This window comes from Sipha flava, unplaced genomic scaffold (assembly GCF_003268045.1).
Source record: "Sipha flava isolate LNK unplaced genomic scaffold, YSA_version1 82_pilon_pilon, whole genome shotgun sequence".
NCBI lineage: Eukaryota > Metazoa > Arthropoda > Insecta > Hemiptera > Aphididae > Sipha > Sipha flava.
Genome location: NW_020273624.1, coordinates 275,891 through 288,708, shown reverse-complemented (window position 1 = coordinate 288,708; position 12,818 = coordinate 275,891). Strand labels below are relative to the sequence as shown.

Here is a 12,818-nt window from a genome sequence, read left to right as displayed (position 1 = left end):
AAAAAATTGGCGCCCCCCTAAGGGGCCTACTCACGGAAAATATAGGAGATAGATCCTCATGAATCTTTTAAATATTCTAAAATCAATGCTATTTTCATGTAGTAGGCATGCCACCGCACGCCGCACGCGATAACAACAAATTTGGGAACTAATGTTAGGTATATTAATAATATTCTGTATCGCTGATAGCTATATTGCTATAAATACATTAATAATATATATTAATAAATTAAATACATTAACATTGATTTATGATACTGTTATTAAAAACAAAAAAATAATAATATCTAAATAATTTTAAAAGTTTAATAATTCACAAGTGAGCAAATTTCCGATCACAAAATTTTGGTGCCCCCAAAAAACTGACACCTGGGGCAGTTGTAGCCAGTGTCCCCTCCTAAATGCGGCCCTACACATGGGTGATATACATAAAAGTTTTTCTTTGGGGGTGCTTGCCAGTGGTGTAGCCAGGATTTTAAAACGGATGAGGGGGAGGGTAAACCCAATATACTAAAAAAACATAATCAAAATTAACAGTTAATTTTATATTAGGTTTAAAGTGTTTTTAATTTAATAAAATTATTTTAACCAATCGAATAATAAGAGGCGTCGATGAGATTTTGAAGAAAAAACTAGGATTATTTCTTCTTCTGTAATTTTTTAGGATTTTTTGATGATAAAATTACTATTAAACAAATTAAGAAGAATTAAGAGCAAAAGCGAATTCAACGAATTTTTCAAACGTATAAAATAAACAATAACATAATCATGCAAAAACGTTGATACGGCCGATTCGGGGAGCATGGATCACTCCCCCCCCCATTGCTACGCCTATGGTGCCTGCTTACAGATAGCTAGAAAACAAAGAAAATATCTGACGTTGTCAAAGTGAACAAAACATTTATTTTTCGCGCACATTCGTACTGCACGTTTTATTATAATGCTGCTACACTACGTTACTGATTTGTATTTAATTCTTAAGCTATTAATACAAAGTGTTAGTCCCTTCCAAACGATTTTGGTTCGGGATACGTTTTCTTGCACGGTCTGTGAATTCGTTTTCTCTACGACAAGTGTGTACACAAAGCATATTACTTCAAATTTGTCACGCGTGAAGAGCGATGGAACTTCTGACGTGAACGCACGGTGTCGACAATTGACGGTCCCTTCTGACCACCGATCGCGTCATCCGAACGCGTTTAACCACGGATACAGGGATATTGTAATCAACGGTCTACAGATTTATGGCAATGTTATCCTAGTCGTCGACTCTTCTCGGCTACCGTGAACGCGACGTGTGCCGTATTGTCTCATTCAACGTTATGATTAAAGAACGGATTTAATTGATAGTGCAATTTTTTATTAATACCCAGTAAATCAAATCTGATCAAATATGTATACGAATCAGATTAATTGCAGTCTTTCTATTTAATTTAATAATGCACATTTTTTTTGCAATTATTTCAATTTTTGTATACTTCATGTGATAAAATATACAAATTATTATTTCCAAAGTGATTTTATAAAAAAAATATAACTACTATGTAAATTTGTACATGTAGTTAAATGTAGCTTAGGATTTTTAAAATTATATTTATCTGGGTTATTCACTAAACTCACAACCTTAAAAGAATAAAATAGTCAATTACTTAATAGTTTAAACATATATAGTATAAACACTAAATAAAAATACTTAGTATAAATATTTTTATTAATGATCCCGGTCCTAATGGAAAAATAGTTAAAGATAAATTAAAATATGTCTTAGAAAGAAATGCAGGATATAAAACTATTAAAACTTATTCTGAGGTTATGGCAAGAAATCAAAATGTTTATTTTTATATAACACCTAGTTTTAAACTATTTAAAATATGCATCGATAACAAGTGTCGACATTGAACGTACTTTTTCATTATATAAACATATTTTAAGTAACGACGATACAATTTTCAAGAACACAATTTAGAGATGTATAAAATTATAAATTTTAATTTAAGAAAATGATATATTTTGTAAATATTATATAAATTTCCATAATATTATTTAAGTAAATAATTAATGATTATATATTTGATATGATTTTACTATGTAATTGTAATGTATTTCATTGCAATTTTAACATATTTATACTGCAATTTTGATACATATTTTTAGCGCAATTTTAAGATATTTTTAATGCAATTATATCCGGTCTTTAATTTTGATATATCGTTTTCATAACTCGAACTCGCACCTGAGAATCCGATAGCAATGTTGTCTCGCCCGACGAACGGGTTCGCGAGGATATCGTCATCACCACCAACGGCGAGTCTGCACGATTACGAATATATCAATCCGGAACAGCTGGATTAATTCGTTTCATCTTTTATTTTTCGTTCGGACGAGCGCAGGTTAATTTTGATACGATTTAAACGGCGTACATATTTAATACGAACCGGCATGTTGATTAGATTATGAATACAACAATCCAGGTAAAGATTCCGTGCCGTAAGATCGCACACCGTATCACGCGCAGACAGAATCGTTAATGTGCGTTCGAAAGAAGAAAAGAGAGAGAAAAAAACAGAACTTAATCGTTTTTATAATTTCCATAAATATGGTTAAACTATTATTATTATTATAATTATTATGATTATTATTATTGTTATTAGATTGTATTTGAGAATCTTTGACGTTATAATGCACTCGGATGGACACGCGCATCGCCGCGGTGTGACGTCCACGGCACGTCATCGTGCTCGTAGGCGTACACCGAGTGGATACCGCACAGGTATATCGTTACCGTGAGAGATCGGTTCGAGATGAAATAATAACGATGAAAAAAAGAAAAAAAAAACGCTTAATTAAATGACGATTGATTAATAAGAAAGTCTCACGGTCGCAGCATTCGTCACGCATCTCAAGTAGTCGCTCCGGTGCACCTGCAGTGCACGCAACGTCCAATATTGTTCACGATATTGTCGCCGGCTATGGTATCTCGTATTCACATATGAAGACGCTGGCATTGGAGAGAGAGAGAGAGAGAGAGAGAGAGAGAGGAATGGAAATCTATTTTTTTACCGTGACAAGAAGAAGATGGTATCGTACGGTTTCAGAGGAAACTCCGCGACGCATTCGCAAAAGAAGAAAAAAATATCGCCGGTCATTAATGTTAATAAACACCAACGTGTCCCTTAAACACCCTTATGTTGTCGCGTCCGTGAATCGTTCGGGCCCGTTACGATTGCGCGTGGTCCTTTTTCACTATTAAATTTTCGTGAATTCTGCCTACCCGAACTCAGTGCAACGTTGCTGTTACTGACGATCACGAAAACGTTCAACATTACTCTTGTTTTCGTAAATCATTGCTTATGTTTGACAATTTCACAAACATTACCGTGACTTATATTCCGGGCCAATATTTTTCGATCTATAAAACAATATGAAATAATATTCAATTCCGATTATTATCCAAATAAAAAATAAATTATAAATTATACACATCGATAAATATTGTGTAACAATATTTTTACTGTATTACAAGTAGGCAGCTTTTCACTCATTGTCATACGCAATCCGTAATGTTTTTAAGGATCAGGTAGAGAAAACGTGCTCAATCGTACAAGCGTAAGTAATCGTTTATCACCGAATTGTTCCCACAGTCGAGAGTATAATCAGTAGGGGAATTTGACAACAATCCATTTCACCGAACAATATTTGACGAACCAAAACCGTATAATAATAATATCTTTCGCCAATCGGAGATAAAAAAGCGAACTGTTTGCAGTGTTGTGTGTTGGATCGTAATGAACAATTACCGAATTGTTAAGGATATTTTAATAAAAAAAACGCTGCCAGAGTGTTACGAGACTTGTGGAACATAGCGGAACATACGTTACAAGATTATTATTAATTATTCCTTATTTTCTATACAAGTATTCGTTACCCAACGAAACTGCATTGCAGTGGTATATGCCAATTGAATACTATTTGATCATAATATTTTTATACACAGAGTTAAAAATCGTATACGCTTAACTGCTCTCGATACGGGTCCGCATAATACCATTTCCATTCCTGTCTCCCCCCCCCCCCCCGTATCAAATCCGCGTTCCTTTCGTCTCCTCGTTGAACGAATGCGAAATACGTTTACTATTTAATACGAGATCAGTACGCGGAAATCGTATGTGAATTTTTTATGAAAGTAATACTTTTCGTTTTCATTCCACTGCAGTAAAGAGGAAGATGCGCGAGTGTAATAAATATTTCATACAAATTTGAAGAATCGAGAGAGTTTCATTGCTGCGATCCTATATAAGAACAATATTGTACAAGCAACTGTGTGGGCCTATCGTTTCGGAAACATAAACGTCTGCACATGAGAGTGCAGAAACCGAAAAGCGTATTGTCGTCGCGTAAACATCTAGACGCGGATGCGTGTGGTAGGTTTGGAGCGCTATAGAACAATAGCAAAACCGGACCACCCAATGAACGGACATTTTTTTATATTCCTATAACTTTATAATATTTTGCAATGTAAATACAATGTACACGTGTCATAGGTATTTGTGTTTGAATTAGGCTATGAAATGTGTACACATAATGTTGCTGCGAGAGGGTCGTAGAGCCTTAGAGATAACGCATCAGCCAATGCAATACGATTGCACTCGTTTTTTACCTTTTAACTGACATTAAATGAAACACGGTTGCACTCCATTAGATATAAGTACTGATGTTTTGAAAATTTTCAAATAATTCGATAAAATCGGTAAGGTTACGAGACGAACAGAGGTTTCGTAAAATTACGGATTACATATTCCTAAAAAAATTACCAATGTTAAAAGCTACGAATTACGATTTTGTTGCATAAAATCGTGATCCTATTACTTTACAATAATTTTTGTATAGATACTTAATTTCGCTATAATTTTTCTCAAGTTTGCTTAATAAAAGCCAAATTGTTTCCTCGTTATTTTTTACTAGAATTATTAAGTAAAGTATAAAACTACGAGTTATAATTTTGGTGGAATAATTTTGGTCATTCTAACTTCTTCCAAAGGTATACTGGTCTATAACATTTTCGGAAAAACTATATCAGATTATATATAATTCTCAAATATACAATCAGGAAAATTAATGTTATCCATAAGATCATTTTCAATTCAACATTAAGAGAAATCGCTGAATACATTTTCTGGTTAAAAATCAATAGCAAAAAAATATTTTAACCAATGACATTTGTCCGACTCCGAATCGTATAGTTTTAATATAAATTCCTATTGCTTTGAATTTTTCTACACCAACCTTGGTCTAAATGAAACGTATAGGCCATAATTTTGATATTTGGAAAGACTTCTTTAATAAGATTATGTACACTTTGTTCAAAATCAAGATCACGATTAGAATAAGTCAATGATATTAACCAATTTATATTTGTCAATTTTAAACATAATGTTATAATCTATTTAACTACTTAAATTTTAGTTGATTTTGATGTCAAAAAACAGTATATTCAAGAAATATAAAAACCTTTTTGCAAAGTATGTCTTATTTTGAGTTAATCATAACGTTTTGGTGAATATAAAAATGAGGAACCAGAAAAAATATGAGAGCAAATGCATCTTAATTCATACTTAATATACCGGAATTAGTTTGGTAAGTGAATACTACTATATTTGTCTTCCATTAGGCAAATATGTCTTAGAGTATACATGTCTTTATTTAGTCCATATATTGGAAAAATAAATTTATTAAAAAAATATTTGAACGATTTTTATCATGCCATGGATTAAATTAATTGTAAACACCGTATTGGAAAATTGTTAAAGGGACATTTCAACAAATCAATATTTCATGGAGCGCAGTCGTGTTACAGCCGTCCTCGGCCAATAGGTTTTCAGACACCAGTTAATTTGTTTGCAGCTTCAATAATATGAAATACCTATGACAATTATTGTATCATAAACCTATTAATTTATACAAAGGTAATATATACATAATATTTCATTATATTCGATACGTTGGAATAAAATACGAAACTAAATGTTTTACGTTTCAGACCGCTATGTGACGATGAAATCCGCGAATCAATACCGCTTATATATGCTGTGTAAAGACACATGTATTATTTTTCTTCGTTACTTTAACCACGTTGATCCGTATCACAGTTGAAAGCGCTAAGTGAAATTTTATAATAAATGAAAAAATAAATAAATAGTTTGGGGAAAACAATTATTTAAACCACACAGGAAAACTGTTATTGACACGTAGGAAAAAAATACGGACGATCGTTTGGTTTTCGAAGAAATTAATTACCACGCGATCGTTATATGATAATGCAAAAAGGTTTGGGTGTGCAAAGGACAATTTTATCACAGAGCATTAAGAAGGATCCTATTCGGACAATTAGTGTTGAATATAGTATTATGGTAAGCAAAAGTATACCTGCACAAATCACACTTTATCGAAAGAGTCAAAAAAAACCTTAGCAGTGTCGCACATCAAAACGACTGATACAGTGAAGCAATAATTTCGTTAAACAATAATATAAATGTCATAATCTGTACTGGATCGCTTAAACATCGAAAAGAGTAAAATTTACTCTAATATACATTTAATGTAGACGCCTATAATTATTTAAAATAACAAATTATTTTTACTGTTTGATTGAAATACGTAAAGCATCATATCGATGCGATTATTTTAGATCTAATAATATTATCATATTGGTAAACTGCGCAGAAAATCCTTAAAGAGGGCTAGTGATTCACTTGGATAATAAAATAAAATAAATTTATTGTTGAGAGTTGCATGTTAATAATTGTGATAAATATTATTTAAAACAAAATCGTAAATAATTGTTTATTCACTATTATTTGTCAATTATTTATAATATTATAATGACAAAGGTCGTTCTATTACGTTCTATTAAATATAATGACGTTTCAGTTATGATATTCTATAACGGTTGTAAAAATGGCATACGTTGATATATCTTTGACGGTACTAGTTTGAATAATAAAAAAAATATGTTATTTTTTCTTGTAAACGAGTTTCGCATACGTAACTGTGTATTCCGAAAGAAATGTGATTCATTACTTAAAAATTTAATACTAGAAAACACTCATGGCTCGCCCCAGAGCTCTACTCAAAGCAACGGCTTATTATAAGTCCAAGATTATTATGCATCATCCGGAGTAGGTATATTATGTGCATTGTGCTGCAGCGTATTATATTTATTATTATAACTTTTTTTTTTCTTTTTTTTTAATTTACATCGTATCTCCAAGTATCATCGCAGTATCAAAGAGTTTATTCCTCCCTATTTTCCTCTTGTATGTATTCTCCTCTTCTTCTTTCCGGCTTTTCTATTCAAATATCGGCCGTACGCGCATATACGTACATAACATTTTTCCCGTTCTGCTATTGAAACATTTACGTAGGGTATGTATGCATATAAAACATGACTGCAGCACATTAAGACACAACGATGTTGATGATTCCACAAAAAATCCTTAATTTTATCGGACGTATTCCGTTTGGGAGATAAATGTCGATACGTTTTGAGTCACGGTGCATGATGTCTCTGACCGACTCGTCGAGTAATCCAGTCGACTTGTTGCAGTAAAATGCAAACACACTATGTACCATTCCTAGTGATGGCTTACGCTGCAAATCTTATTCCCATGAACTATATTAGTACGTACATGTTCTTAAAACGTTAAGATTATTTTGATACTGATTGCATTTACTTATCATCAATGTAAAATTAAATAGTAAACGTCACAACATAATTCTTTACGAATTAATAAACGTATCAGAAGGAATATTATTAACAGTGTATTAAAAATAATGATAAACTATAAAAATGTAAATTAATATAATATTTTGTGAACCACTTGCAAGTAAAAAAGGGCAGTTGGTTTTTATTAGTTTTTTTTTATATATTTATTAAGACTTAAACAACCGAGCTATTTTCGTCACCATAATTATTTTTTGTTAACAATTAAACTAATTGGTAAGTAGAAGGGATCAGGAGCCAGTGGCAGTTCTTTCTTCTCTAAAAATGGTCGTTTCCTGCCCGGAGCGTGAAACCATCAAAGACTGTATCTATACAACAGCCGCCTTATGTTACTTGGTCACGACTTCCCCCAAAGGCGCCTAATTAAATATTTTTCCAGACGTTTCAATTGCAACAGAAGTAAATCCTTAATCGAAAAGTTAACACGAGTACACCTGATAACGTACGAACGAAATTCGATTATTATTTTTATATTTCTTTTTGTCAGTAATAAAGTGACGTTGATTAAGCACCTACTCAAGGTTAGGTTGGTACATTTGTACTAAGTATTATGCAGTTTTTAAAGTAATTTTAATGTTTACCTGTACCTTTTAAATAGACACAGCATATTTGATTATGCACACATTGTCGTCTTATCGCCAATAGGATTTTTGCGGTTCCGTACATGAAAAATAATTAAATAACAGATTAATCTGTGGCTTTATTGACATATAGTTGTCTGTCGGAAAAAAAACACGTCGGACCAGGCTAAAGCATATTCACTAAATGTGAAAAAAAAAATGTTGACCGAGTTCATCAAAATAGGCTATTGGACGTCAGATTCCCTTTAGTTGAAAGACTACCGGATATCCGACACACGTGTGCACTCCGACTTCAAACCTACATCGCGAATAGGTGTACCATGAACAATCGATCTATAGTATTCATATTCAGGAATTAGTGGTTTTTTATTTTTTTATTATGTTTTTTTTTTTTTGCGTTTATCGCTTTTGCGCATTTTTACTCTTATCTAGCCGTAAACTAAATAGGTTAGTAAAACAAAAATGATTTCATAGTGATTTTCGTAACAACATTGAATATTTTAACATATTAATCAATATTTTAATATCTCATAACTATAATGAATATAAATAAACGTATATTTATATTTTTCAACGCCCTGTATAACTTTCATGTAATTTTCGTGTACATTTAAACTCATTATATTACGCTGTTACGTAATATTCTCGGACTTTAGTTGTATCGGTGTTATTAATAGTAATTAATGATGACTTTTTGAATAGTGTTTACATTTTTAATCATCTCAAACGTTTCTTATATTCAAATTATGATTTACACTCGTGATTCGATCCATCAAACAAATGTCACGACTCATAAGTTGTGAAATATTGCTATAAAACAGTTTTTGCAATTACAATTATTAATAAATAATTATTTGCTATTAGATATTAAATTTTCTCATCAAGTTTAATTTAATTAATCTAATTATTAATAATTATGTATATCAATATTCATTTGTTAGTGAACATTTTTTTTTTACACATTATATTGTGTTCTCGAGAAAAAATCAAGGATTTCAATTAATTTGTTTCATCGGTTCGATAAATAAAACGCTGTTTATTTCTTGGGTGAGTTAAAATTAAAATAACGTCCATAAATTATATGAACCAAGTGCACTAATTGTAAATGTTATTTTTAAAAACACCGTTTGCTTAAATTAAAATTTATGCTGCGTGTTTAAATCAGTTCAAAATCTTATGTGAACAAAAACTTAAAACAAGTGTCCATTAAAAACACCCTTCTATCTCCGGATTTGTAGCTCACCAAGAGGGATGAATGTAAACTGCGACAGAATTACACCTTTTCTAAAATTCTATAAATAAACCACGCCAAAGAAAAATTAACATATACAAAGTGCGACAATTTATTTTACATATATAATATACTAGCTGACCCGACAAATGTTGTTTTGTCATATAAATTATTTCTAGAGAATATTTTGCTGGGAAAAAAAAATAACTAATTTAATATAGGTGTGTAAGGATGTGGTATATAAGTGAAATAGGTATGGAGTGCTGTGAACGCCGACGAAATATAAAAATGAAAAAACATCAAAAATTTATTTTTTTAATAATTTATTAAAATTGATCCTTTAAAATTATATATATCGTTAATTATGACAATATGAGTAAAAAACACTATCAATCCTTTAATGCAACAAAGTGTACAATATATTTTATTATCCCATCTTTCGCCAACACAAATAAACTGGATGGTTCGAGAGCACGCCATGTATAATTGTCCGTGTGAAAAACATGATGTGCTCAAATTTAAGCCACAGACAGACATCGTTTGGCCTTGAGACTAATTGATAATCATTGCAAATGCCAATATAATTGGAAATTGAAGGCGTTTAAATTGTGGGTATAATAAGGACTCGCTGTAATTATATATTTTCACCTCGGAATTTGCCATTTAAAATGATAGCTTTAATAACATTTTTCATTAATTTTTTAACGACTTATCGCGTGCCGTTGCACAACCGTGGTAGGTTCAAATTACGAAGCAAAATAACCGGAAATCCAACCTTCAGTTGTAAGTTATACGGTGGAATGTCTGGTAAATCCAATGCATTTAAAAACTCTGTTGGATAATTTACAGCTTCAGTAAACTGGATCAATAGATTTGTATGATATCAAGTCCCCTGGTAACAAATGTTGTATCTTGAGATACAATTTGTTGATGTCCACATTTTTTGCTGCTAAAATTGCTCTTTCTGCCACCCACTCATGATTTGTGTAATGTCTGTGTACATTGGGAAATATCTGGTCAATGAGAGCATCTTGTGAATCAATGATTGTGCAGAAATCGGTCGGTATTTGTATGCATCTCGTTTCATCTGTAGTAACTTTCCCATTATGGATGTCTAACAATTGTTTTGAGAACCCTCCGCATGCAACTTTTTTTGATTGAATCGCAAGTATCGTAATCATTAGCTCGATTAATACATACATACATACACTACATGAATATCGACTATACATTGTTGACAAAGCTCATAATATCGTAGAATAACGTTGTCCTGATCACATCTAATCATCAACCGATATGCGTAATAATCCTTCGAACTAACATTCTTGTTTGTTTTGGCACCTGTTGCGGGATTTTGTTGTTTAAAATATTTATGCAATATCCGTCATTTAATACCAAAAATAAAATTAACAGCTTTTAAATAGTTCTTAATAGTTTTTTAATAGTTTTTTAATAGTATTATTTAATAATTCATTTTGAATTGCACAGTTATCTACCGGGTCAAAAATTATTAAATTAAACTACGATTTATTAAACAATAGCACTTAAAAAATAAAAAATAGATAAAAACCTATTCGCAGATCTATCAAATGTATATACAAAAACAAAAAAAAAAAAATGTATAGTACAAAATTTCATTAAAATCGGTTAAGCCGTTTTGGAGGAATATGGTCACAATAGATACTATATACATACCGGTACGATAACATAAATAGGTATTTATTTGCATCATATATACCTATGTGCTATTATGTACAGATATAATTTAATTAATATATTTGAGATAAATTTGTAAGAAATATCTAATTTTTAACGGGATGTACGAAATATCGGCTACTTCACAAGTACAAGATTATCACAAGTTTGATTTAGTACGTGCTCAATGAAAACATGCAGTCACCAAATTATTGGTCTTAAACAACGAAAATGATACTCTACAAGAAAAATCATTTTTTGTTTATAATCATGAATCAGATCCTACAATTGAACGTCAAGCCGTAAGTAATAGTATCAAACAAAAAATGTCCGAAAGTATTATAAACGAAATTCCATCTAAAATAATGAGAAAAGAATTTCGTAGTATAGGAAACGATACACAATTATTGATTAATAATATTTCATTTGGTTGTAGACATTTATGTAATAAAATATTAAATATCACCCACCACTTCCCAAGAATATATAATGAAGTACATGAAGTTCTAATAAATATGAATATAATGACTGACAAGAATGAACATTTTTTGCTAATTAATAACAAGGAAACAAATATAATTATATTTACATGTCTCATTAATTTAAAATACTCGTGTTCTATGGAAAACATTTTTATGGATAGAACATTCCAGTTCTGTACTAAATATTTTTGTCAGTTTTTTGTACTTCATGGTTTTCAAAGTGGTATGTATACGTCTCTAGTATTTGCATTGCTTTCCAATAAAAGTACATCAACTTATGAACATTTCTTTAATAAAATATGTAATGTATATTTGACTGTAGGTTTCGTACTTAACCCAAATATGTTTGTAATTTATTTTAATTTATTTTGAGATTGGAATTCACGAAGCGGTCCGCAGTATGTGGCCAAACATTATTATTTGAGGTTATAATTTTTATATCAGTCAAGCGTGGTATAGAAAATTATAAAATTTTGGCCTATCTAAACTTTATATTAAAGAAGACACAGATGAAGGAACATTTTTAAATTATATTTTTGGTCTTCCATTCCTCGAAACTGATGAAGTCGAAGATTCATTTGTTTTTTATTAAATAGCAAATATGCCATCTAATGATAAAATAGTAAAATTTTGTGATTTTTTAACAGGAACTTATATGCAAGAAATATTCTCTCCTATTTTGCGGGCATTTAAATCAGATATTATAACGAATAATGTCTATGAATATTTCTATTCGAAATTTAATGCATTACTTTTATGAACATCATCTATCACTATATAAATTTATAGAAGTTTTACAGAATATTCAAGTTGACATTTATATAAAAATTGGAAGTAAAGAAGGTGGAGTAGAACAAAAAAATAAAAGAACAATGCAAAAATACAAGTTTATAAACGAACAACGACAAATAAAAAAAAAAATGGACGAATTTTAAGGTATGCATTTTTGAAAAAAGTAGGTTTTAAGAATAAACGGTAAAATGTTAAATAAATTTATAAGAGTACCTAAACAGTTATTGTATTATTAATTTATTATTTAAATATTTCAT

At 30.8% G+C, this 12,818-nt stretch overlaps 1 pseudogene; it reads left to right on the top strand.

Annotated features, from left to right (window-relative positions):
* The window catches only part of LOC112693234, a 66,731-nt pseudogene extending 54,493 nt beyond the window's left edge, over nt 1-12,238 (top strand).
* Nucleotides 12,239-12,818: the final 580 nt, after the last annotated feature.